The following is a 27,639-nucleotide window of genomic DNA, read 5'->3' as shown; positions in this document are numbered from 1 at the left end:
AGTGCTCCGTACGGGAAACATTCATTTGTTATTGACAGAAGTTAATACAGAGTTCTTTACTCTATTCGAAGTGTGTATTCATTCATTCATTCATTCATTCATTCATTCGTTCAGTAAACGTTGCGGACAACTATGTAAATGTACAAAACAGAAGAATATAGATAATATAATTTATAAACAGCTGGATTTGGATGATATAATAATAATATAGAAAAACAAAGGTAAGTTTAATACCAGTACACTACAGTATACAATTCACAGAATAACAATAACAGGAAAGGTAGAGTAGACTGACATAACGTCAAATAATTATCACAAAAATGTATAGGAAAAAAATCATATAAAATATAACACGTTTAAAGTAATTAATAATAATTTAAAGCATTTCTAGGAGTAGAGCTGCATGGTTTTTGGAGTGTCTCATTTCAATCTTGTTTTTAAGTTTTAAGCCCTAAGTGCTGCCCCCATTCACTTAAGTGAAGCAGTCTATTTTGATAACAAAGGGCAGGCTGGTGGTATTTTGCCATGTTAAAGTCTGTGTCCCCAATCGCACCCTGTTTACTATGGACCCTGGTCAAAAGTAGTGCACTATGTAGGGAATTGGGTAGTATTTGGGCCACAATCAAAGGATCACCCGTACAGGCCAGGTAGTAATTTACAGTGTATTTATTATCACACCGTACAGGCCAGGTAGTCATTTACAGTGTATTTATTATCACACCGTACAGGCCAGGTAGTCATTTACAGTGTATTTATTATCACACCGTACAGGCCAGGTAGTCATTTACAGTGTATTTATTATCACACCGTACAGGCCAGGTAGTCATTTACAGTGTATTTATTATCACCCGTACAGGCCAAGTAGTCATTTACAGTGTATTTATTATCACCCGTACAGGCCAGGTAGTCATTTACAATAACCCGTACAGGCCAGGTAGTCATTTACAGTGTATTTAATATCACCCGTACAGGCCAGGTAGTCATTTACAGTGTATTTATTATCACACCGTACAGGCCAGGTAGTCATTTACAGTGTATTTATTATCAAACCGTACAGGCCAGGTAGTCATTTACAGCGTATTGAGTAAACTTATAGATGGGATAGGACATGATACTCTGAGCTGAGTAAACTTATAGATGGGATAGGACATGATACCTACTGAGCTGAGTAGACTTATAGATGGGATAGGACATGATACCCTGAGCTGAGTAGACTTATAGATGGGATAGGACATGCTTCCCTGAGCTGAGTAGACTTATAGATGGGATAGGACATGATACCCTGAGCTGAGTAGACTTATAGATGGGATAGGACATGATACCCTGAGCTGAGTAGACTTATAGATGGGATAGGACATGATACCCTGAGCTGAGTAGACTTATAGATGGGATAGGACATGATACCTACTGAGCTGAGTAGACTTATAGATGGGATAGGACATGATACCTACTGAGCTGAGTAGACTTATAGATGGGATAGGACATGCTTCCCTGAGCTGGGTAGACTTATAGATGGGATAGGACATGATACCTACTGAGCTGAGTAGACTTATAGATGGGATAGGACATGATACCTACTGAGCTGAGTAGACTTATAGATGGGATAGGACATGCTTCCCTGAGCTGAGTAGACTTATAGATGGGATAGGACATGATACCTACTGAGCTGAGTAGACTTATAGATGGGATAGGACATGATACCTACTGAGCTGAGTAGACTTATAGATGGGATAGGACATGATACCTACTGAGCTGAATAGACTTATAGATGGGATAGGACATGATACCCTGAGCTGAGTAGACCTATAGATGGGATAGGACATGATACCCTGAGCTGAATATACTTATAGATGGGATAGGACATGATACCCTGAGCTGAGTAGACTTATAGATGGGATAGGACATGATACCTACTGAGCTGAGTAGACTTATAGATGGAATAGGACATGATACCAACTGAGCTGAGTAGACTTATAGATGTATAGATGGGATAGGACATGATACCCTGAGCTGAGTAGACTTATAGATGGGATAGGACATGATACCTACTGAGCTGAGTAGACTTATAGATGGGATAGGACATGATACTTACTGAGCTGAGTAGACTTATAGATGGGATAGGACATGATTCCTTCTGAGCTGAGTAGACTTATAGATGGGATAGGACATGATACCCTGAGCTGAGTAGACTTATAGATGGGATAGGACATGATACCTACTGAGCTGAGTAGACTTATAGATGGGATAGGACATGATACCCTGAGCTGTGTAGACTTATAGACGGGATAGGACATGATACCCTGAGCTGAGTAGACTTATAGATGGGATAGGACATGATACCTACTGAGCTGAGTAGACTTATAGATGGGATAGGACATGATACCCTGAGCTGAGTAGACTTATAAATGGGATAGGACATGATACCTACTGAGCTGAGTAGACTTATAGATGGGATAGGACATGATACCCTGAGCTGAGTAGACTTATAGATGGGATAGGACATGATACCCTGAGCTGAGTAGACTTATAGATGGGATAGGACATGATACCCTGAGCTGAGTAGACTTATAGATGGGATAGGACATGATACCTACTGAGCTGAGTAGACTTATAGATGGGATAGGACATGATACCTACTGAGCTGAGTAGACTTATAGATGGGATAGGACATGATACCTACTGAGCTGAGTAGACTTATAGATGGGATAGGACATGATACCTACTGAGCTGAGTAGACTTATAGATGGGATAGGACATGATACTTACTGAGCTGAGTAGACTTATAGATGGGATAGGACATGATTCCTTCTGAGCTGAGTAGACTTATAGATGGGATAGGACATGATACCCTGAGCTGAGTAGACTTATAGATGGGATAGGACATGATACCTACTGAGCTGAGTAGACTTATAGATGGGATAGGACATGATACCCTGAGCTGTGTAGACTTATAGACGGGATAGGACATTATACCCTGAGCTGAGTAGACTTATAGATGGGATAGGACATGATACCTACTGAGCTGAGTAGACTTATAGATGGGATAGGACATGATACCCTGAGCTGAGTAGACTTATAGATGGGATAGGACATGATACCTACTGAGCTGAGTAGACTTATAGATGGGATAGGACATGATACCCTGAGCTGAGTAGACTTATAGATGGGATAGGACATGATACCCTGAGCTGAGTAGACCTATAGATGGGATAGGACATGATACCTACTGAGCTGAGTAGACTTATAGATGGGATAGGACATGATACCCTGAGCTGAGTAGACTTATAGACGGGATAGGACATTATACCCTGAGCTGAGTAGACTTATAGATGGGATAGGACATGATACCTACTGAGCTGAGTAGACTTATAGATGGATAGATGGGATAGGACATGATACCCTGAGCTGAGTAGACTTATAGATGGGATAGGACATGATACCCTGAGCTGAGTAGACTTATAGATGGGATAGGACATGATACCTACTGAGCTGAGTAGACTTATAGATGGGATAGGACATGATACCTACTGAGCTGAGTAGACTTATAGATGGGATAGGACATGATACCTACTGAGCTGAGTAGACTTATAGATGGGATAGGACATGATACCTACTGAGCTGAGTAGACTTATAGATGGGATAGGACATGATACTCTGAGCTGAGTAGACTTATAGATGGGATAGGACATGATACTCTGAGCTGAGTAGACTTATAGATGGGATAGGACATGATACCTTCTGAGCTGAGTAGACTTAAAGATGGGATAGGACATGATACCCTGAGCTGAGTAGACCTATAGATGGGATAGGACATGATACCCTGAGCTGAGTAGACCTATAGATGGGATAGGACATGATACCCTGAGCTGAGTAGACTTATAGATGGGATAGGACATGATACCTACTGAGCTGAGTTGACTTATAGATGGATAGATGGGGTTGGATGGATAGACGGATAAATTCCGAATCCATGAGTGGGTCTAAGTCTAGCTAAGGGAAAGAGATAAACAGGATAATCCCTTCAGTAAGTTCAGAACGCCAGCAGTACAACAACAACTAGTTAAGGGGTTGAACTTCTCTGTTTGGTTCTTCCTCTTTGGTCAGAGCGCTGCAGAGTGAGCAGTGAAGGCTTGATCAGGACAGATTAGAGAAGGCTCTAACCAACCGCTGGCCTGGGCTAGCCAATCAGGGCTTGAGCTTCCGCTGGGTCGACCAATCAGGGCCTGATTTTCCACTGGGTTGACCAATAGGTCTTGAACATTGTCAGCCTCCACGGCTTCCCAGTGTGTACCCCAGAACCTTGTGATGCGTCCGTTAGGGCCAAGGCAGAATTTCAGCACTCTGGCTTTTCTTTTTATAACTTAGAGATTTTGATACGTTCTAAATAAATGATCTTCTCGGATGAATCATTGATGCCCAAATTTAGGGATTTACACGATCGCCTGCATTTATCCTCTCTCTCACTTCTACGAAGAAGAGAGGACCTTTCAGGAACCGTTTGAAACATTTTATACAGCAGCCGGAGGGAAGAGTGGCCGAGCTGCAATATGTTGTCCAAACAGACTGTAAGAAATCCCCCAGCTAAAGGAAAACAGTTTTATCTGCTGACGGATAAAAACAACTAAGTCTGTGTCTATGTGGGTGGGGGGGGGGGAGGCGGCAAACTTGGTCCTTTTAAAAACCCTGCTGTATGTAACATATTGTGTGCTCGGGAAATAAATACATGTGACTCGGGATGATAGCAACATGATGTTTTATCTCCAACATTAGGGCTGTTTTCCTAAAGAAGGTAAATCCGCTTCATGTTTTATCTCCAACATTAGGGCTGGTTCCCTAAAGAAGGTAAATCCGCTTCATGTTTTGTTTCCAACATTAGGGCTGTTTCTCTAAAGAAGGTAAATCCGCTTCATGTTTTATTTCCAACATTAGGGCTGGTTCCCTAAAGAAGGTAAATCCACTTCATGTTTTGTTTCCAACATTAGGGCTGTTTCTCTAAAGAAGGTAAATCCGCTTCATGTTTTATTTCCAACATTAGGGCTGGTTCCCTAAAGAAGGTAAATCCGCTTCATGTTTTATTTCCAACATTAGGGCTGGTTCCCTAAAGAAGGTAAATCCGCTTCATGTTTTATTTCCAACATTAGGGCTGTTTCTCTAAAGAAGGTAAATCCGCTTCATGTTTTATTTCCAACATTAGGGCTGGTTCCCTAAAGAAGGTAAATCCGCTTCATGTTTTATTTCCAACATTAGGGCTGGTTCCCTAAAGAAGGTAAATCCGCTTCATGTTTTATTTCCAACATTAGGGCTGGTTCCCTAAAGAAGGTAAATCCTCTTCATGTTTTATTTCCAACATTAGGGCTGGTTCCCTAAAGAAGGTAAATCCGCTTCATGTTTTATTTCCAACATTAGGGCTGTTTTCCTAAAGAAGGTAAATCCGCTTCATGTTTTATCTCCAACATTAGGGCTGGTTCCCTAAAGAAGGTAAATCCGCTTCATGTTTTGTTTCCAACATTAGGGCTGTTTCTCTAAAGAAGGTAAATCCGCTTCATGTTTTATTTCCAACATTAGGGCTGGTTCCCTAAAGAAGGTAAATCCACTTCATGTTTTGTTTCCAACATTAGGGCTGTTTCTCTAAAGAAGGTAAATCCGCTTCATGTTTTATTTCCAACATTAGGGCTGGTTCCCTAAAGAAGGTAAATCCGCTTCATGTTTTATTTCCAACATTAGGGCTGGTTCCCTAAAGAAGGTAAATCCGCTTCATGTTTTATTTCCAACATTAGGGCTGTTTCTCTAAAGAAGGTAAATCCGCTTCATGTTTTATTTCCAACATTAGGGCTGTTTCTCTAAAGAAGGTAAATCCGCTTCATGTTTTATTTCCAACATTAGGGCTGTTTCTCTAAAGAAGGTAAATCCGCTTCATGTTTTATTTCCAACATTAGGGCTGTTTCTCTAAAGAAGGTAAATCCGCTTCATGTTTTATCTCCAACATTAGGTCTGTTTCCCTAAAGAAGGTAAATCCGCTTCATATTTTGTTTCCAACATTAGGTCTGTTTCCCTAAAGAAGGTAAATCCGCTTCATATTTTGTTTCCAACATTAGGGCTGTTTCCCTAAAGAAGGTAAATCCGCTTCATGTTTTGTTTCCTGTTCATGTAATGCATGATACTCACCAGTATGGTGATACTGGTATCATCCCAGCCCTAATAGAAATGTCTAAATGTTCCTCTCCTTTCCTTGTACACATTTATAACTCAGCTATACATTTATGCTTGAAGGGCATTTTTGCAGCTGTGATATTTAGAGGCTGACTCCTCAGTTTATGCGTGTTAAGAACTTGGTCTGTGTGACACGATGAAGTAATACAACTCCTCATTGTCATGTATCTATGAACTTGCAGTTCAGGGGCTCTCTCTCCCTTCTCTCTCACCTCACTTTCACCTCACTCTCCCTTCTCTCTCACCTCACTTTCACCTCACTCTCCCTTCTCTCTCCCCTGTCTCTCCACTCTTCCCGGTCTCTCCACTCTCCCCTGTCTCTCCACTCTTCCCTGTCTCTCCACTCTTCCCTGTCTCTCCACTCTTCCCTGTCTCTCCACTCTTCCCTGTCTCTCCACTCTTCCCTGTCTCTCCACTCTTCCCTGTCTCTCCACTCTTCCCTGTCTCTCCACTCTTCCCTGTCTCTCCACTCTTCCCTGTCTCTCCACTCTTCCCTGTCTCTCCACTCTTCCCTGTCTCTCCACTCTTCCCTGTCTCTCCACTCTTCCCTGTCTCTCCACTCTTCCCTGTCTCTTCATTTGTGGACCGTGTCTCCTTACTGTAGAGGGCTTGACGAGCTCTGTAGAGGGCTTGACGAGCTCTGTTGGGGGCTTGACGAGCTCTGTTGGGGGCTTGACGAGCTCTGTTGGGGGCTTGACAAGCGCTGTTGGGGGCTTGACGAGCGCTGTTGGGGGCTTGACGACCTCTGTTGGGGGCTTGACGAGCTCTGTTGGGGGCTTGACGAGCTCTGTTGGGGGCTTGACGAGCCCTGTTGGGGTCTTGACGAGCCCTGTTGGGGTCTTGACGAGCTCTGTTGGGGGCTTGACGAGCTCTGTTGGGGGCTTGGAGAGCCCTGTTGGGGGCTTGACGAGCGCTGTTGGGGGCTTGACGAGCTCTGTTGGGGGCTTGACGAGCTCTGTTGGGGGCTTGACGAGCTCTGTAGAGGGCTTGACGAGCGCTGTTGGGGGCTTGACGAGCTCTGTTGGGGGCTTGACGAGCGCTGTTGGGGGCTTTACGAGCGCTGTTGGGGGCTTGACGAGCGCTGTTGGGGGCTTGACGGGCTCTGTTGGGGGCTTGACGAGCGCTGTTGGGGGCTTGACGAGCTCTGTTGGGGGCTTGACGAGCTCTGTTGGGGTCTTGACGAGCTCTGTTGGGGTCTTGACGAGCTCTGTTGGGGTCTTGACGAGCTCTGTTGGGGTCTTGACGAGCTCTGTTGGGGTCTTGACGAGCTCTGTTGGGGGCTGGACAAGCTCTGTTGGGGGCTGGACGAGCTCTGTTGGGGGCTTGACGAGCTCTGTTGGGGGCTTGACGAGCTCTGTTGGGGGCTTGACGAGCTCTGTTGGGGGCTTGACGAGCTCTGTTGGGGGCTTGACGAGCTCTGTTGGGGGCTTGACGAGCTCTGTTGGGGGCTTGACGAGCCCTGTTGGGGGCTTGACGAGCCCTGTTGGGGGCTTGACGAGCCCTGTTGGGGGCTTGACGAGCCCTGTTGGGGGCTTGACGGGCGCTGTTGGGGGCTTGACGAGCGCTGTTGGGGGCTTGACGAGCTCTGTTGGGGGCTTGACGAGCGCTGTTGGGGGCTTGACGAGCGCTGTTGGGGGCTTGACGAGATCTGTTGGGGGCTTGACGAGCGCTGTTGGGGGCTTGACGACCTCTGTTGGGGGCTTGACGAGCTCTGTTGGGGGCTTGACGAGCTCTGTTGGGGGCTTGACGAGCTCTGTTGGGGGCTTGACGAGCCCTGTTGGGGTCTTGACGAGCTCTGTTGGGGGCTTGACGAGCTCTGTTGGGGGCTTGACGAGCTCTGTTGGGGGCTTGACGAGCGCTGTTGGGGGCTTGACGAGCGCTGTTGGGGGCTTGACGAGCTCTGTTGGGGGCTTGACGAGCTCTGTAGAGGGCTTGACGAGCGCTGTTGGGGGCTTGACGAGCGCTGTTGGGGGCTTTACGAGCGCTGTTGGGGGCTTGACGAGCTCTGTTGGGGGCTTGACGGGCGCTGTTGGGGGCTTGACGGGCTCTGTTGGGGGCTTGACGAGCGCTGTTGGGGGCTTGACGAGCGCTGTTGGGGGCTTGACGAGCGCTGTTGGGGGCTTGACGAGCTCTGTTGGGGGCTTGACGAGCTCTGTTGGGGGCTGGACGAGCTCTGTTGGGGGCTGGACGAGCTCTGTTGGGGGCTTGACGAGCGCTGTTGGGGGCTTGACGAGCTCTGTTGGGGGCTGGACGAGCTTTGTTGGGGGCTTGACGAGCGCTGTTGGGGGCTTGACGAGCGCTGTTGGGGGCTTGACGAGCTCTGTTGGGGGCTTGACGAGCTCTGTAGGGGGCTTGACGAGCTCTGTTGGGGGCTTGACGAGCTCTGTTGGGGGCTTGACGAGCTCTGTTGGGGGCTTGACGAGCACTGTTGGGGGCTTGACGAGCTCTGTTGGGGGCTTGACGAGCTCTGTTGGGGGCTTGACGAGCTCTGTTGGGGGCTTGACGAGCTCTGGAGCCACTAAAGCCTGTAACTGTGCCTTTCTGTGTAGTTCAGACTAAGAGCTCCTACTGCTGATAGGCTAGATGGCTGGCTCAGTCTCAGCTGCTGATAGGCTGCAATGCTGGATCTATTACCTTCAATTGTAGTTGCTCAAGTCTTCAAGGAGACCAGTTGATCAAGTCTTCAGGAAGACCAGTTGATCAAGTCTTTAGGAAGACCAGTTGATCAAGTCTTTAGGAAGACCAGTTGATCAAGTCTTCAAGGAGACCAGTTGATCAAGTCTTCAGGGAGACCAGTTGATCAAGTCTTTAGGAAGACCAGTTGATCAAGTCTTCAAGGAGACCAGTTGATCAAGTCTTCAGGGAGACCAGTTGATCAAGTCTTCAGGGAGACCAGTTGATCAAGTCTTCAGGGAGACCAGTTGATCAAGTCTTTAGGGAGACCAGTTGATCAAGTCTTCAGGGAGACCAGTTGATCAAGTCTTCAGGGAGACCAGTTGATCAAGTCTTCAGGGAGACCAGTTGATCAAGTCTTCAGGGAGACCAGTTGATCAAGTCTTCAAGGAGACCAGTTGATCAAGTCTTCAGGGAGACCAGTTGATCAAGTCTTTAGGGAGACCAGTTGATCAAGTCTTTAGGGAGACCAGTTGATCAAGTCTTCAGGGAGACCAGTTGATCAAGTCTTCAGGGAGACCAGTTGATCAAGTCTTCAGGGAGACCAGTTGATCAAGTCTACAGGGAGACCAGTTGATCAAGTCTACAGGGAGACCAGTTGATCAAGTCTTCAAGGAGACCAGTTGATCAAGTCTTCAAGGAGACCAGTTGATCAAGTCTTCAGGGAGACCAGTTGATCAAGTCTTCAGGGAGACCAGTTGATCAAGTCTTCAAGGAGACCAGTTGATCAAGTCTTCAGGGAGACCAGTTGATCAAGTCCTTTTAGAAAGACCAGTTGATCAAGTCTTCAGGGAGACCAGTTGATCAAGTCTTCAGGGAGACCAGTTGATCAAGTCTTCAAGGAGACCAGTTGATCAAGTCTTCAAGGAGACCAGTTGATCAAGTCTTCAGGAAGACCAGTTGATCAAGTCCTTTTAGAAAGACCAGTTGAATTTGTCATAAGCTTTTAGTTTTTTAATTTGTTCATGTATTTTGATCTTCCTTCCCAGGGTGCACTTCAGGGAGTCTTTAAGGGAAGTCGCCAGGCAGTGTGTGTTCTCTAAACACTGTGTTTATTGATGAGTAGATTATATAGTGCCGTGCTAACGAGGGGGCTAGAGATGTATGGATTATGTTCTCCAACCAAAGCCATTTAGAAGAAGTTTGGACCAGGGAGTGGATGTGTAGCTAGCGCTCAATGTGGAATTAGTATAAGCTGCAAAGGGAGCCACGGTAAAACACAATAAAACAAGAATGGAAATTCTCAATACCTGTGAAATGAAAAGGTTCAGAAAGCCCACACTTTTTTAAAATATAAATTGATTGTCCCTCGATTGTTTGCTTTCGCGTAACAAATTATCTCTGCAGTACGTCTGTTGCAGTGCAACAATATTTACCACAGAGTAGTTGCCACCACACACAACCCAGTAATCCCTGAACCTAATAGCATACTGTCTATCTGCTGTGGTGTTTGTCAACTAGTTTGATTAGTGTTAGAGCCCTCCTGATAACAGCTAACAGATTGTCACGGGCTTCTGATTGGTCACCCCTGTGGTCTTAAAGGAGCAGGTCTAATTTAACTGATGAACGAGACTTTTGCTGCGTTCCAAATGGCACCATATTCCCTACATTGTGCACTACTATTGACGCTACATAGGGAATAGGGTGCCATTTGGAATTCGGGCTTAGCACTTGTGTATTACTGATAGAGACTTAGCGTTAGTAACTAAGGCACTTCTGGCTGCTGAGAACAGGGTTGGAAGGTGTAGTATAACAGCATATGTTAGTGCAGATTGGATGGACTGTGAGAGCTGAGATGAGGAGAAATCCTCTTACTGAATCCTTGGTATGCAGATTCCTTACAGTGTTGTGCTGTGGGGATAATACCTTCTATCTGTGGCCCTGGGTCTGAGACCTTTATTTTCGTGTTGTTTAACTTCTTGCCAAGACATATCCGTCGACCCACAATCTGGGTTCAATCACCGGTGGGTGCCAGGACGATTACGGGCATGTCAATGAAGCTGTTTACATTTCAGTAATGAAGGCTCTCTCCCTCTCTCTCTCTCCTTCTCTCTCCCTCTCCCTCTCCCTCTCCGTCTCTCCCCCTCTCCCTCTCTGTCTCTCCTTCCCTCTCCCTCTCTCTCTCTCCCTCTCTCTCTCTCTCTCTCTCTCTCTCTCCTTCTCTCTCCCTCTCCCTCTCCCTCTCCGTCTCTCCCCCTCTCCCTCTCTGTCTCTCCTTCCCTCTCCCTCTCTCTCTCTCCCTCTCTCTCTCTCTCTCTCTCCTTCTCTCTCCCTCTCCCTCTCCCTCTCCGTCTCTCCCCCTCTCCCTCTCTGTCTCTCCTTCCCTCTCCCTCTCCTTCTCTCCCTGTCCTTCTCTCCCTGTCCTTCTCTCCCTCTCCGTCTCTCCCCCTCTCCCTCTCTGTCTCTCCTTCCCTCTCCCTCTCCTTCTCTCCCTGTCCTTCTCTCCCTCTCCGTCTCTCCCTCTCCGTCTCTCCCTCTCCGTCTCTCCCTCTCCGTCTCTTTCTCTGTCCCTCTCTGTCTCTGTCTCTCTCTCTGTGTCTCTGTGTCTCTGTGTCTCTGTGTCTCTGTGTCTCTCTCTGTCTCTCTCTGTCTCTCTCTCGCTCTCTCGCTCTCTCGCTCTCTCTCTGTGTCTGTCTGTCTGTCTCTCAGAGAGTACTAATGAGCATCTTGTTTACAGCTGAATGGTTGGATCTCTTTCCAGTCATTAACCGACAGTATCAATCTGTAACGTCAGTAACAGGACAAACATGTGTTCTCCTGTTTTTAGTTGTCCACCAGTCTTAAGTCTGAATGTCCTCTATATGGCAAAGTTATCATCTTTTTACAGTTTCTTTGTGTATTTTAGGTTATTAAACATTCACATTTAGTGAACAATAATATTCAAGGCCTGTGTTATAATGAGGCCTTAGTTATGAGGCCTGTGTTATAATGAGGCCTGTGTTATAATGAGGTCTGTGTTGAGGCCTGTCTATGGCTGTGTTTATAATGAGGCCTATCTATGCCTATGTTATAATGAGGCCTATCTATGGCTGTGTTATAATGAGGCCTGTCTATGGCTGTGTTATAATGAGGCCTGTCTATGGCTGTGTTATAATGAGGCCTGTCTATGGCTGTGTTTATAATGAGGCCTGTCTATGGCTGTGTTATAATGAGGCCTGTCTATGGCTGTGTTATAATGAGGCCTGTCTATGGCTGTGTTATAATGGGTCATGTCTATAGCTGTGTTATTATGAGGCCTGTCTATGGCTGTGTTTATAATGAGGCCTGTCTATGGCTGTGTTTATAATGAGGCCTGTCTATGGCTGTGTTATAATGAGGCCTGTCTATGGCTGTGTTATAATGAGGCCTGTCTATGGCTGTGTTATAATGAGGCCTGTCTATGGCTGTGTTATAATGAGGCCTGTCTATGGCTGTGTTATAATGAGGCCTGTCTATGGCTGTGTTATAATGAGGCCTGTGTATGGCTGTGGTTATAATGAGGCCTGTTTATGGCTGTGTTATAATGAGGCCTGTCTATGCCTGTGTTATAATGAGGCCTGTCTATGGCTGTGGTTATAATGAGGCCTGTCTATGCATGTGTTATAATGAGGCCTGTGTCTGGCTGTGGTTATATTGAGGCCTGTGTCTGGCTGTGGTTATAATGAGGCCTGTCTATGGCTGTGTTTATAATGAGGCCTGTCTATGCCTGTGTTATAATGAGGCCTGTCTATGGCTGTGTTATAATGAGGCCTGTCTATGCCTGTGTTATAATGAGGCCTGTGTCTGGCTGTGGTTATATTGAGGCCTGTGTCTGGCTGTGGTTATAATGAGGCCTGTCTATGGCTGTGTTTATAATGAGGCCTGTCTATGCCTGTGTTATAATGAGGCCTGTCTATGGCTGTGTTATAATGAGGCCTGTCTATGGCTGTGTTATAATGAGGCCTGTGTCTGGCTGTGTTATAATGAGGCCTTTGTTAGAATGAAGCCTGTGTTAGAATGAGGCCTTTGTTAGAATGAGGCCTTTGTTAGAATGAGGCCTTTGTTAGAATGAGGCCTGTGTTAGAATGAGGCCTGTGTTAGAATGAGGCCTGTGTTAGAATGAGGCCTGTGTTATTATGAGGCCTGTGTTGAGGCCTGTGTCTGGCTGTGTTTATAATGAGGCCTGTCTATGGCTGTGTTATAATGAGGCCTGTGTCTGGCTGTGGTTATAATGAGGCCTGTGTCTGGCTGTGGTTATAATGAGGCCTGTGTCTGGCTGTGTTATAATGAGGCCTGTCTATGCCTGTGTTATAATGAGGCCTGTCTATGCCTGTGTTATAATGAGGCCTGTCTATGCCTGTGTTATAATGAGGCCTGTGTCTGGCTGTGGTTATAATGAGGCCTGTGTCTGGCTGTGATGGTGCTGTGGCTTTGTGCGTGTGTGTGTGTGTGTGTGTGTGTGTGTGTGTGTGCGTGTGTGTGTGTGTGTGTGTGTGCGAGGAGCGTTGTTCCTTCCAGGGAGACGGTAGATTCTGTAATGTCATGACTGCTGAGACATCGTATTGAGATCTGACACGCCTCCGTCACACACAATATCTGTCAAAAAGTCCTTGTTTACACAAGTAAGAACTGTCAACATCTTTGCCTGTTCCTTCGCCACCGAGCAGAAAACACTCAGACATAGCAACATGTTATAAGCTGTGTGTTAAGGCGTTTTATTTCATTGTAAGAAATTAAAATCGTAACAAATGTAATATGTACACACTTGATGCTCGCACACATTTTTCAAGGATTTAAACACAAAGATGTTTGTGTTTTTTTTTTACCGATGCTCACCAAGCGATGTGGAGAGGAGTAACGTTATTCTGGGGATGGTTTTAATACTAAGAGACGTAGTTAAACCCACTGACCCAGCTTTTAAAGAGACAATCTGCAGTTCAAACAACAACAATGCAGGACCCCGGCCACTGTTTTGGTAAACATCTACGCCGTGAGGAGAAATGTTACCAACCACTCAAATTTATAGACAGAGGTATGGATACAAATTAGAGTTTTAATCATGTTTTGAAGCTATACAGTGTTTGTTTACAAGTATATTGTTTACAAAACAAATTGAGTAAAAACGTATATTTTCAGTACTACAGTTGAACTAAGTTCATGAGGCATTTGCAAATGCAGGTGGCCCCTTTTAAAAGATTGATTCCAACACAATGTCGTCGCAAAACGTGAAATATCTGCAATGATTTTGAATTTGTTTTTGGAACAATCAGGTTCTGAGCTTGGTTTGTCTTTTTTCAGGTCAGGTAAATGAGTTCAACATGATTTGAATGGGACATTTTTTTTTTTAAAGTTGATGGTATATAATTACACAATTGCCTCTTCATTTAGTGTTTTGTTTATCTAAGTCTGAAGGCATTTTGAAGTTCATAAAATGTATAGTGTCTGAGTGGACTGTTCCATACTGGCTGACTGTTCCATACTGGCTGACTGTTCCATACTGGCTGACTGTTCCATACTGGCTGACTGTTCCATACTGGCTGACTGTCCCATAGTGGCTGACTGTTCCATAGTGGCTGACTGTTCCATAGTGGCTGACTGTTCCATAGTGGCTGACTGTTCCATACTGGCTGACTGTTCCATACTGGCTGACTGTTCCATAGTGGCTGACTGTTCCATACTGGCTGACTGTTCCATACTGGCTGACTGTCCCATAGTGGCTGACTGTTCCATAGTGGCTGACTGTTCCATAGTGGCTGACTGTCCCATAGTGGCTGACTGTCCCATAGTGGCTGACTGTCCCATAGTGGCTGACTGTTCCATAGTGGCTGACTGTTCCATACTGGCTGACTGTTCCATACTGGCTGACTGTTCCATAGTGGCTGACTGTTCCATACTGGCTGACTGTTCCATACTGGCTGACTGTTCCATAGTGTCTGAGTGGACTGTTCCATACTGGCTGACTGTTCCATACTGGCTGACTGTTCCATACTGGCTGACTGTTCCATACTGGCTGACTGTTCCATAGTGGCTGACTGTTCCATACTGGCTGACTGTTCCATACTGGCTGACTGTTCCATACTGGCTGACTGCTCCATAGTGGCTGACTGTTCCATAGTGGCTGACTGTTCCATAGTGGCTGACTGTTCCATAGTGGCTGACTGTTCCATACTGGCTGACTGTTCCATAGTGGCTGACTGTTCCATACTGGCTGACTGTTCCATACTGGCTGACTGTTCCATAGTGGCTGACTGTTCCATAGTGGCTGACTGTTCCATACTGGCTGACTGGAAGTCTGGGTGGACTGTTCCATAGTGGCTGACTGTTCCATAGTGGCTGACTGTTCCATAGTGGCTGACTGGAAGTCTGGGTGGACTGTTCCATAGTGGCTGACTGTTCCATAGTGGCTGACTGTTCCATAGTGGCTGACTGTTCCATAGTGGCTGACTGTTCCATACTGGCTGACTGTTCCATAGTGGCTGACTGTTCCATACTGGCTGACTGTTCCATACTGGCTGACTGTTCCATAGTGGCTGACTGTTCCATACTGGCTGACTGTTCCATACTGGCTGACTGTTCCATAGTGGCTGACTGTTCCATACTGGCTGACTGTTCCATACTGGCTGACTGTTCCATACTGGCTGACTGTTCCATACTGGCTGACTGTTCCATAGTGGCTGACTGTTCCATACTGGCTGACTGTTCCATACTGGCTGACTGTTCCATACTGGCTGACTGTTCCATAGTGGCTGACTGGAAGTCTGGGTGGACTGTTCCATAGTGGCTGACTGTTCCATAGTGGCTGACTGTTCCATAGTGGCTGACTGGAAGTCTGGGTGGACTGTTCCATAGTGGCTGACTGTTCCATAGTGGCTGACTGTTCCATAGTGGCTGACTGTTCCATAGTGGCTGACTGTTCCATAGTGGCTGACTGTTCCATACTGGCTGACTGTTCCATAGTGGCTGACTGTTCCATACTGGCTGACTGTTCCATAGTGGCTGACTGTTCCATACTGGCTGACTGTTCCATAGTGGCTGACTGTTCCATACTGGCTGACTGTTCCATACTGGCTGACTGTTCCATAGTGGCTGACTGTTCCATAGTGGCTGACTGTTCCATAGTGGCTGACTGTTCCATACTGGCTGACTGTTCCATACTGGCTGACTGTTCCATAGTGGCTGACTGTTCCATAGTGGCTGACTGTTCCATACTGGCTGACTGTTCCATAGTGGCTGACTGTACCATACTGGCTGACTGTTCCATACTGGCTGACTGTTCCATAGTGTCTGAGTGGACTGTTCCATACTGGCTGACTGTTCCATACTGGCTGACTGTTCCATAGTGGCTGACTGTTCCATAGTGGCTGACTGTTCCATACTGGCTGACTGTTCCATACTGGCTGACTGTTCCATAGTGGCTGACTGTTCCATAGTGGCTGACTGTTCCATAGTGGCTGACTGTTCCATACTGGCTGACTGTTCCATAGTGGCTGACTGTACCATACTGGCTGACTGTTCCATACTGGCTGACTGTTCCATAGTGTCTGAGTGGACTGTTCCATACTGGCTGACTGTTCCATACTGGCTGACTGTTCCATAGTGGCTGACTGTTCCATAGTGGCTGACTGTTCCATAGTGGCTGACTGTTCCATACTGGCTGACTGTTCCATACTGGCTGACTGTTCCATACTGGCTGACTGTTCCATACTGGCTGACTGCTCCATAGTGGCTGACTGTTCCATAGTGGCTGACTGTTCCATAGTGGCTGACTGTTCCATACTGGCTGACTGTTCCATAGTGGCTGACTGTTCCATACTGGCTGACTGTTCCATACTGGCTGACTGTTCCATAGTGGCTGACTGTTCCATAGTGGCTGACTGTTCCATACTGGCTGACTGTTCCATAGTGGCTGACTGGAAGTCTGGGTGGACTGTTCCATAGTGGCTGACTGTTCCATAGTGGCTGACTGTTCCATAGTGGCTGACTGGAAGTCTGGGTGGACTGTTCCAAAGTGGCTGACTGTTCCATAGTGGCTGACTGTTCCATAGTGGCTGACTGTTCCATAGTGGCTGACTGTTCCATAGTGGCTGACTGTTCCATAGTGGCTGACTGTTCCATAGTGGCTGACTGTTCCATAGTGGCTGACTGTTCCATAGTGGCTGACTGTTCCATAGTGACTGACTGTTCCATACTGGCTGACTGTTCCATACTGGCTGACTGTTCCATACTGGCTGACTGTTCCATACTGGCTGACTGTTCCGTACTGGCTGACTGTTCCGTACTGGCTGACTGTTCCATACTGGCTGACTGTTCCATACTGGCTGACTGTTCCATAGTGGCTGACTGTTCCATAGTGGCTGACTGTTCCGTAGTGGCTGACTGTTCCGTACTGGCTGACTGTTCCGTAGTGGCTGACTGTTCCGTAGTGGCTGACTGTTCCGTAGTGGCTGACTGTTCCGTAGTGGCTGACTGTTCCGTAGTGGCTGACTGTTCCGTAGTGGCTGACTGTTCCATAGTGGCTGACTGTTCCATAGTGGCTGACTGTTCCGTACTGGCTGACTGTTCCGTACTGGCTGACTGTTCCGTAGTGGCTGACTGTTCCGTAGTGGCTGACTGTTCCGTAGTGGCTGACTGTTCCGTAGTGGCTGACTGTTCCGTAGTGGCTGACTGTTCCATAGTGGCTGACTGTTCCATAGTGGCTGACTGTTCCATAGTGGCTGACTGTTCCATAGTGGCTGACTGTTCCATAGTGGCTGACTGTTCCATAGTGGCTGACTGTTCCATAGTGGCTGACTGTTCCATACTGGCTGACTGTTCCATACTGGCTGACTGTTCCATACTGGCTGACTGTTCCATAGTGGCTGACTGTTCCATAGTGGCTGACTGTTCCGTAGTGGCTGACTGTTCCGTAGTGGCTGACTGTTCCGTAGTGGCTGACTGTTCCGTAGTGGCTGACTGTTCCATAGTGGCTGACTGTTCCATAGTGGCTGACTGTTCCATAGTGGCTGACTGTTCCGTACTGGCTGACTGTTCCGTACTGGCTGACTGTTCCGTAGTGGCTGACTGTTCCGTAGTGGCTGACTGTTCCGTAGTGGCTGACTGTTCCGTAGTGGCTGACTGTTCCGTAGTGGCTGACTGTTCCGTAGTGGCTGACTGTTCCATAGTGGCTGACTGTTCCATAGTGGCTGACTGTTCCATAGTGGCTGACTGTTCCATAGTGGCTGACTGTTCCATAGTGGCTGACTGTTCCATAGTGGCTGACTGTTCCATAGTGGCTGACTGTTCCATACTGGCTGACTGTTCCATACTGGCTGACTGTTCCATACTGGCTGACTGTTCCATAGTGGCTGACTGTTCCATAGTGGCTGACTGTTCCGTACTGGCTGACTGTTCCGTAGTGGCTGACTGTTCCGTAGTGGCTGACTGTTCCGTAGTGGCTGACTGTTCCGTAGTGGCTGACTGTTCCTTAGTGGCTGACTGTTCCTTAGTGGCTGACTGTTCCATACTGGCTGACTGTTCCATAGTGGCTGACTGTTCCATACTGGCTGACTGTCCCATAGTGGCTGACTGTTCCGTAGTGGCTGACTGTTCCGTAGTGGCTGACTGTTCCGTAGTGGCTGACTGTTCCGTAGTGGCTGACTGTCCCATAGTGGCTGACTGTCCCGTAGTGGCTGACTGTCCCGTAGTGGCTGACTGTCCCGTAGTGGCTGACTGTTCCGTAGTGGCTGACTGTTCCGTAGTGGCTGACTGTTCCATAGTGGCTGACTGTCCCATACTGGCTGACTGTTCCGTAGTGGCTGACTGTTCCGTAGTGGCTGACTGTTCCGTAGTGGCTGACTGTTCCGTAGTGGCTGACTGTTCCGTAGTGGCTGACTGTCCCATAGTGGCTGACTGTTCCGTACTGGCTGACTGTCCCATAGTGGCTGACTGTTCCGTACTGGCTGACTGTTCCATAGTGGCTGACTGTTCCATACTGGCTGACTGTCCCATAGTGGCTGACTGTTCCATAGTGGCTGACTGGAAGTCTGGGTGGACTGTTCCATGGTGGCTGACTGTCCCATAGTGGCTGACTGTTCCATAGTGGCTGACTGTCCCATAGTGGCTGACTGTTCCTTAGTGGCTGACTGTTCCATAGTGGCTGACTGTTCCATAGTGGCTGACTGTTCCATACTGGCTGACTGTCCCATAGTGGCTGACTGTTCCATAGTGGCTGACTGTTCCATAGTGGCTGACTGTTCCATAGTGGCTGACTGTTCCGTACTGGCTGACTGTTCCATAGTGGCTGACTGGAAGTCTGGGTGGACTGTTCCAAAGTGGCTGACTGTTCCATAGTGGCTGATTGTTCCATAGTGGCTGACTGTTCCATAGTGGCTGACTGTTCCATAGTGGCTGACTGTTCCATACTGGCTGACTGTTCCATAGTGGCTGACTGTTCCATAGTGGCTGACTGTTCCATACTGGCTGACTGTTCCATAGTGGCTGACTGTTCCATAGTGGCTGACTGTTCCATAGTGACTGACTGTTCCATACTGGCTGACTGTTCCATACTGGCTGACTGTTCCATACTGGCTGACTGTTCCGTACTGGCTGACTGTTCCATACTGGCTGACTGTTCCATACTGGCTGACTGTTCCATACTGGCTGACTGTTCCATAGTGGCTGACTGTTCCATAGTGGCTGACTGTTCCGTAGTGGCTGACTGTTCCGTACTGGCTGACTGTTCCGTAGTGGCTGACTGTTCCGTAGTGGCTGACTGTTCCGTAGTGGCTGACTGTTCCGTAGTGGCTGACTGTTCCGTAGTGGCTGACTGTTCCATAGTGGCTGACTGTTCCATAGTGGCTGACTGTTCCATAGTGGCTGACTGTTCCATAGTGGCTGACTGTTCCGTACTGGCTGACTGTTCCGTACTGGCTGACTGTTCCGTAGTGGCTGACTGTTCCGTAGTGGCTGACTGTTCCGTAGTGGCTGACTGTTCCGTACTGGCTGACTGTTCCGTACTGGCTGACTGTTCCATAGTGGCTGACTGTTCCATAGTGGCTGACTGTTCCATAGTGGCTGACTGTTCCATAGTGGCTGACTGTTCCATAGTGGCTGACTGTTCCATAGTGGCTGACTGTTCCATACTGGCTGACTGTTCCATACTGGCTGACTGTTCCATACTGGCTGACTGTTCCATAGTGGCTGACTGTTCCATAGTGGCTGACTGTTCCATAGTGGCTGACTGTTCCGTACTGGCTGACTGTTCCGTAGTGGCTGACTGTTCCGTAGTGGCTGACTGTTCCGTAGTGGCTGACTGTTCCGTAGTGGCTGACTGTTCCTTAGTGGCTGACTGTTCCTTAGTGGCTGACTGTTCCATAGTGGCTGACTGTTCCATACTGGCTGACTGTTCCATACTGGCTGACTGTTCCATACTGGCTGACTGTCCCGTAGTGGCTGACTGTTCCGTAGTGGCTGACTGTTCCGTAGTGGCTGACTGTTCCGTAGTGGCTGACTGTCCCGTAGTGGCTGACTGTCCCGTAGTGGCTGACTGTCCCGTAGTGGCTGACTGTCCCGTAGTGGCTGACTGTTCCGTAGTGGCTGACTGTTCCGTAGTGGCTGACTGTTCCATAGTGGCTGACTGTCCCATACTGGCTGACTGTTCCGTAGTGGCTGACTGTTCCGTAGTGGCTGACTGTTCCGTAGTGGCTGACTGTTCCGTAGTGGCTGACTGTTCCGTAGTGGCTGACTGTCCCATAGTGGCTGACTGTTCCGTACTGGCTGACTGTCCCATAGTGGCTGACTGTTCCGTACTGGCTGACTGTTCCATAGTGGCTGACTGTTCCATACTGGCTGACTGTCCCATAGTGGCTGACTGTTCCATAGTGGCTGACTGGAAGTCTGGGTGGACTGTTCCATGGTGGCTGACTGTCCCATAGTGGCTGACTGTTCCATAGTGGCTGACTGTCCCATAGTGGCTGACTGTCCCATAGTGGCTGACTGTTCCATAGTGGCTGACTGTTCCATAGTGGCTGACTGTTCCATACTGGCTGACTGTCCCATAGTGGCTGACTGTTCCATAGTGGCTGACTGTTCCATAGTGGCTGACTGTTCCATAGTGGCTGACTGTTCCGTACTGGCTGACTGTCCCATAGTGGCTGACTGTTCCGTACTGGCTGACTGTTCCATAGTGGCTGACTGTTCCATACTGGCTGACTGTCCCATAGTGGCTGACTGTTCCATAGTGGCTGACTGGAAGTCTGGGTGGACTGTTCCATGGTGGCTGACTGTCCCATAGTGGCTGACTGTTCCATAGTGGCTGACTGTTCCATAGTGGCTGACTGTTCCATAGTGGCTGACTGTTCCATACTGGCTGACTGTTCCATACTGGCTGACTGTCCCATAGTGGCTGACTGTTCCATAGTGGCTGACTGTTCCATAGTGGCTGACTGTTCCATAGTGGCTGACTGTTCCATACTGGCTGACTGTCCCATAGTGGCTGACTGTTCCATAGTGGCTGACTGTTCCATAGTGGCTGACTGTTCCATAGTGGCTGACTGTTCCATACTGGCTGACTGTTCCATAGTGGCTGACTGTTCCATACTGGCTGACTGTTCCATAGTGGCTGACTGTTCCATAGTGGCTGACTGCTCCATAGTGGCTGACTGTTCCATAGTGGCTGACTGTTCCATAGTGGCTGACTGTCCCATAGTGGCTGACTGTTCCATACTGGCTGACTGTTCCATACTGGCTGACTGTTCCATACTGGCTGACTGTTCCATAGTGGCTGACTGTTCCATAGTGGCTGACTGCTCCATAGTGGCTGACTGTTCCATAGTGGCTGACTGTTCCGTAGTGGCTGACTGTTCCGTAGTGGCTGACTGTTCCGTAGTGGCTGACTGTCCCGTAGTGGCTGACTGTTCCGTAGTGGCTGACTGTTCCGTAGTGGCTGACTGTTCCGTAGTGGCTGACTGTTCCGTAGTGGCTGACTGCTCCGTAGTGGCTGACTGTTCCATACTGGCTGACTGTTCCGTAGTGGCTGACTGTTCCGTAGTGGCTGACTGTTCTGTAGTGGCTGACTGTTCCGTAGTGGCTGACTGTTCCGTAGTGGCTGACTGTCCCATAGTGGCTGACTGTTCCGTACTGGCTGACTGTCCCATAGTGGCTGACTGTTCCGTACTGGCTGACTGTTCCATAGTGGCTGACTGTTCCATACTGGCTGACTGTCCCATAGTGGCTGACTGTTCCATAGTGGCTGACTGGAAGTCTGGGTGGACTGTTCCATGGTGGCTGACTGTCCCATAGTGGCTGACTGTTCCATAGTGGCTGACTGTCCCATAGTGGCTGACTGTCCCATAGTGGCTGACTGTTCCATAGTGGCTGACTGTTCCATAGTGGCTGACTGTTCCATACTGGCTGACTGTCCCATAGTGGCTGACTGTTCCATAGTGGCTGACTGTTCCATAGTGGCTGACTGTTCCATAGTGGCTGACTGTTCCGTACTGGCTGACTGTCCCATAGTGGCTGACTGTTCCGTACTGGCTGACTGTTCCATAGTGGCTGACTGTTCCATACTGGCTGACTGTCCCATAGTGGCTGACTGTTCCATAGTGGCTGACTGGAAGTCTGGGTGGACTGTTCCATGGTGGCTGACTGTCCCATAGTGGCTGACTGTTCCATAGTGGCTGACTGTTCCATAGTGGCTGACTGTTCCATAGTGGCTGACTGTTCCATAGTGGCTGACTGTTCCATACTGGCTGACTGTCCCATAGTGGCTGACTGTTCCATAGTGGCTGACTGTTCCATAGTGGCTGACTGTTCCATAGTGGCTGACTGTTCCATACTGGCTGACTGTCCCATAGTGGCTGACTGTTCCATAGTGGCTGACTGTTCCATAGTGGCTGACTGTTCCATAGTGGCTGACTGTTCCATACTGGCTGACTGTTCCATAGTGGCTGACTGTTCCATACTGGCTGACTGTTCCATAGTGGCTGACTGTTCCATAGTGGCTGACTGCTCCATAGTGGCTGACTGTTCCATAGTGGCTGACTGTTCCATAGTGGCTGACTGTCCCATAGTGGCTGACTGTTCCATACTGGCTGACTGTTCCATACTGGCTGACTGTTCCATACTGGCTGACTGTTCCATAGTGGCTGACTGTTCCATAGTGGCTGACTGCTCCATAGTGGCTGACTGTTCCATAGTGGCTGACTGTTCCGTAGTGGCTGACTGTTCCGTAGTGGCTGACTGTTCCGTAGTGGCTGACTGTCCCGTAGTGGCTGACTGTTCCGTAGTGGCTGACTGTTCCGTAGTGGCTGACTGTTCCGTAGTGGCTGACTGTTCCGTAGTGGCTGACTGCTCCGTAGTGGCTGACTGTTCCATAGTGGCTGACTGTTCCATAGTGGCTGACTGCTCCATAGTGACTGGCTGTTCCATAGTGGCTGACTGTTCCATAGTGGCTGACTGTTCCATAGTGGCTGACTGTCCCATAGTGGCTGACTGTTCCATAGTGGCTGACTGTTCCATAGTGGCTGACTGTTCCATAGTGGCTGACTGTTCCATAGTGGCTGACTGTCCCATAGTGGCTGACTGTCCCATAGGGGCTGACTGTCCCATAGGGGCTGACTGTCCCATAGTGGCTGACTGTTCCATAGTGGCTGACTGTTCCATAGTGGCTGACTGTTCCGTAGTGGCTGACTGTTCCGTAGTGGCTGACTGTTCCATACTGGCTGACTGTCCCATAGTGGCTGACTGTTCCATAGTGACTGGCTGTTCCATAGTGGCTGACTGTTCCATACTGGCCGACTGTCCCATAGTGGCTGACTGTCCCATAGTGGCTGACTGCTCCATAGTGGCTGACTGTTCCATAGTGGCTGACTGTTCCATAGTGGCTGACTGTTCCATAGTGGCTGACTGTTCCGTAGTGGCTGACTGTTCCGTAGAGGCTGACTGTTCCGTAGTGGCTGACTGTTCCATAATGGCTGACTGTTCCATAGAGGCTGACTGTTCCATACTGGCCGACTGTTCCATAGTGGCTGACTGTTCCATAGTGGCTGACTGTTCCGTACTGGCCGACTGTTCCGTACTGGCCGACTGTTCCGTAGTGGCCGACTGTTCCATAGTGGCTGACTGTTCCATAGAGGCTGACTGCTCCATAGTGGCTGACTGCTCCATAGTGGCTGACTGTCCCATAGTGGCTGACTGTCCCATAGTGGCTGACTGCTCCATAGTGGCTGACTGCTCCATAGTGGCTGACTGTCCCATAGTGGCTGACTGTTCCATAGTGGCTGACTGTTCCGTAGTGGCTGACTGTTCCATAGTGGCTGACTGCTCCATAGTGGCTGACTGTTCCATAGTGGCTGACTGTTCCATAGTGGCTGACTGTTCCATAATGGCTGACTGTTCCGTAGAGGCTGACTGCTCCATAGTGGCTGACTGTTCCGTAGAGGCTGACTGTTCCGTAGAGGCTGACTGTTCCATACTGGCCGACTGTTCCATAGTGGCCGACTGTTCCATAGTGGCCGACTGTTCCATACTGGCCGACTGTTCCGTAGTGGCTGACTGTTCCATAGTGGCTGACTGTTCCATAGAGGCTGACTGGAAGTCTGAGTGGACTGTTCCATAGTGGCTATGTGTTAGGTGATGAAACCAGTACCACACTGGTGTTAGGTGATGAAACCAGTACCACACTGGTGTCAGGTGATGAAACCAGTACCACACCTGGTGTTAGGTGATGAAACCAGTGCCACACTGGTGTCAGGTGATGAAACCAGTATCACACTGGTGTCAGGTGATGAAACCAGTATCACACTGGTGTTAGGGGATGAAACCAGTACCACACTGGTGTTAGGTGATGAAACCAGTGCCACACTGGTGTCAGGTGATGAAACCAGTATCACACTGGTGTCAGGTGATGAAACCAGTATCACACTGGTGTTAGGGGATGAAAGCAGTACCACACTGGTGTTAGGTGATGAAACCAGTACCACACTGGTGTTAGGAGATGAAACCAGTACCACACTGGTGTTAGGGGATGAAACCAGTACCACACCTGGTGTTAGGTGATGAAACCAGTACCACACTGGTGTTAGGTGATGAAACCAGTACCACACTGGATCAGGCCTACTTACTTACTTAAAAACACACACACGTCATTTCTCGTCTCTCTCAGATCTCCAAACTGCAAAGTTTTTATCTCCGTGAAGTTGAACCAGAGAAAGTACGATGGAACTGCCGCTCTCCATATTAATAACAGACCCCTGTTGCGAGTCAAGTAGAAGACCAAAGACACACAAGGTTACTTCTCAAGCAGGGCTTTAACCTTTAACGTTGTTATTCATTTAGGAAATGAATACAGGAGAGGATAACATCAAGGACAGAAGAGAAAAGGGGGATGAAAGGTGGTCCATCTCAGACCCTGTCTGCTTCCCAAATGGCACCCTATTCCCTACATAGTGTACTACTTTTGACCAGAGCTAATAGGGAATAGGGTGCCATTTTGGGACGCACACTGCATTAAACAGACTACTTTTGTCAATGGTCCATATGGAAGTGATGCTTAGTGGTATCAACATCAAGCTTGGCGTAGTCCTCTGTTGGGTCATATGGAAGTGATGCTTAGTGGTATCAACGTGAAGCTTGGCGTAGTCCTCTGTTGGGTCATATGGAAGTGATGCTTATTGGTATCAACGTGAAGCTTGGCGTAGTCCTCTGTTGGTCCATATGGAAGTGATGCTTAGTGGTATCAACGTGAAGCTTGGCGTAGTCCTCTGTTGGGTCATATGGAAGTGATGCTTATTGGTATCAACGTGAAGCTTGGCGTAGTCCTCTGTTGGTCCATATGGAAGTGGTGCTTAGTGGTATCAACATGAAGCTTGGCGTTGTCCTCTGTTGGTCCATATGGAAGTGATGCTTAGTGGTATCAACGTGAAGCTTGGCGTAGTCCTCGGTTGGCCCATATGGAAGCGGTGCTTAGTGGTATCAACGTGAAGCTTGGCGTAGTCCTCTGTTTTGGTCCATATGGAAGTGATGCTTAGTGGTATCAACATGAAGCTTGGCGTAGTCCTCTGTTGGTCCATATGGAAGTGGTGCTTAGTTGTATCAACGTGAAGCTTGGCGTAGTCCTCTGTTGGTCCATATGGAAGTGATGCCTAGTGGTATCAACATGACGCTTGGCGTAGTCCTCTGTTGGCCCATATGGAAGTGATGCTCAGTGGTATCAACATGACGCAGGTGGTCATTCTGTACATGGGGTGATCATAATTGTGTCCAAAACAAGCCTTGTGTAAGTAAATTGTTTGTTCCACTTCCTACAGTAGTCTCCTGTAGCGTCGAATCTGTCTGTGCAGGGCTCTGTTAGCGATCTAAATTACACTGAACAACACTGAATTAGCACCTGCTGTTTGAGGTTAAGGAGGCAACGTGTTGGAGAGGTGTGTGTCTGTCTCTCTCTCTCTCTCTCTCTCTCTCTCTCTCTCTCTCTCTCTCTCTCTCTCTCTCTCTCTCTCTCTCTCTATCCCCCTCTCTCTCTCTATTCTCCCCTTCTCTCTCTCTCTCTCTCTACCCCCCCTTTCTCCCTCTCTCTCTCTCTCTACCCCCCCCCCCCCTCTCTCTCTCTCTCTCTCTCTCTCTCTCTCTCTCTCTCTCTCTCTCTCTCTCTCTCTCTCTCTCTCTCTCTCTCTCTCTCTCTCTACCCCCCCCTCTCTCTCTTTCTCTCTCTCTACCCCCCTCTCTCTCTATTCTCCCCTTCTCTCTCTCTCTCTCTACCCCCCCTTTCTCCCTCTCTCTCTCTCTCTACCCCCCCCTCTCTCTCTCTCTCTCTCTCTCTCTCTCTCTCTCTCTCTCTCTCTCTCTCTACCCCCCCCCCTCTCTCTCTTTCTCTCTCTCTACCCCCCCTCTCTCTCTCTATTCTCCCCTTCTCTCTCTCTCTCTCTCTACCCCCCCTTTCCCCCTCTCTCTCTCTCTACCCCCCCCTCTCTCTCTCTCTCTCTGTCTCTCCCTCTCTCTCTCTCTCTTTCTCTCTCTCTTTCCCCCCCTCGCTCTCTCTCTCTATTCCCCCCTTCTCTCTCTCTCTCTCTATCCCCCCCCTCTCTCTCTCTATTCCCCCCTTTCTCCCTCTCTCTCTCTCTCTCTATCCCCCCCCCCTCTCTCTCTCTTCCCCCCAAAGGGCCTTTTCAGCACAGAGAGATGGAGAAAGAGGGTGGTTGTTGAGAGGCGAGAAATGAGCTGAGCCATTGATTCCACACAATTCTTTCTCTCTGTGGTGTGTGTCTGTACGCTTACGCACGTGTTTGTCTGTGTGTGTGTGTGTGTGTGTGTGTGAGAGAGAGAGTTTGTGTGTGTACATGTCTGCCTTTCTGCTTGTACACCTGTGCTCTTACCTCACCCAACATACTTTTCTGTCTCTCTACTGTTTGGAAAACTAGTTCCTCTTGTGGCTATTATAATAGAGGGCCTGATTTGAGTGGAATGTAGTCTGAACTGGTGAAAGACTGCATGGACTTTTAACAACAAATAGAGCCCCATGGTCAGTGTTCTATATAGAGACTGGGACCATGGTCAGTGTTCTATATAGAGACTGGGACCATGGTCAGTGTTCTATATAGAGACTGGGGCCATGGTCAGTGTTCTATATAGAGACTGGGACCATGGTCAGTGTTCTATATAGAGACTGGGACCATGGTCAGTGTTCTATATAGAGACTGGGACCATGGTCAGTGTTCTATATAGAGACTGGGACCGTGGTCAGTGTTCTATATAGAGACTGGGGCCATGGTCAGTGTTCTATATAGAGACTGGGACCATGGTCAGTGTTCTATATAGAGA

The 27,639-nt window shown here is 48.4% G+C and overlaps 1 protein-coding gene across 5 annotated transcripts in view; it reads left to right on the top strand.

Moving 5' to 3' along the window:
* The window catches only part of LOC129842243 (lipoma-preferred partner homolog), a 650,654-nt gene that overhangs the window by 120,601 nt on the left and 502,414 nt on the right, over nucleotides 1-27,639 (top strand). The window contains exon 5 of one of the 5 annotated variants that reach the window (XM_055910715.1): nucleotides 24,986-25,110. The exons of the other annotated variants lie outside the window; for them this stretch is intronic. The gene's annotated coding sequence lies outside the window, so the exon portion shown is untranslated. The remainder of the gene's footprint in view (nucleotides 1-24,985; nucleotides 25,111-27,639) is intronic. 5 annotated transcript variants of the gene reach the window in all.

Source organism: Salvelinus fontinalis, unplaced genomic scaffold, assembly GCF_029448725.1.
Source record: "Salvelinus fontinalis isolate EN_2023a unplaced genomic scaffold, ASM2944872v1 scaffold_0025, whole genome shotgun sequence".
Classification (NCBI taxonomy): domain Eukaryota; kingdom Metazoa; phylum Chordata; class Actinopteri; order Salmoniformes; family Salmonidae; genus Salvelinus; species Salvelinus fontinalis.
Note: the sequence above shows the minus strand (reverse complement) of the source record. Positions and strands in the feature narration are given on the sequence as shown.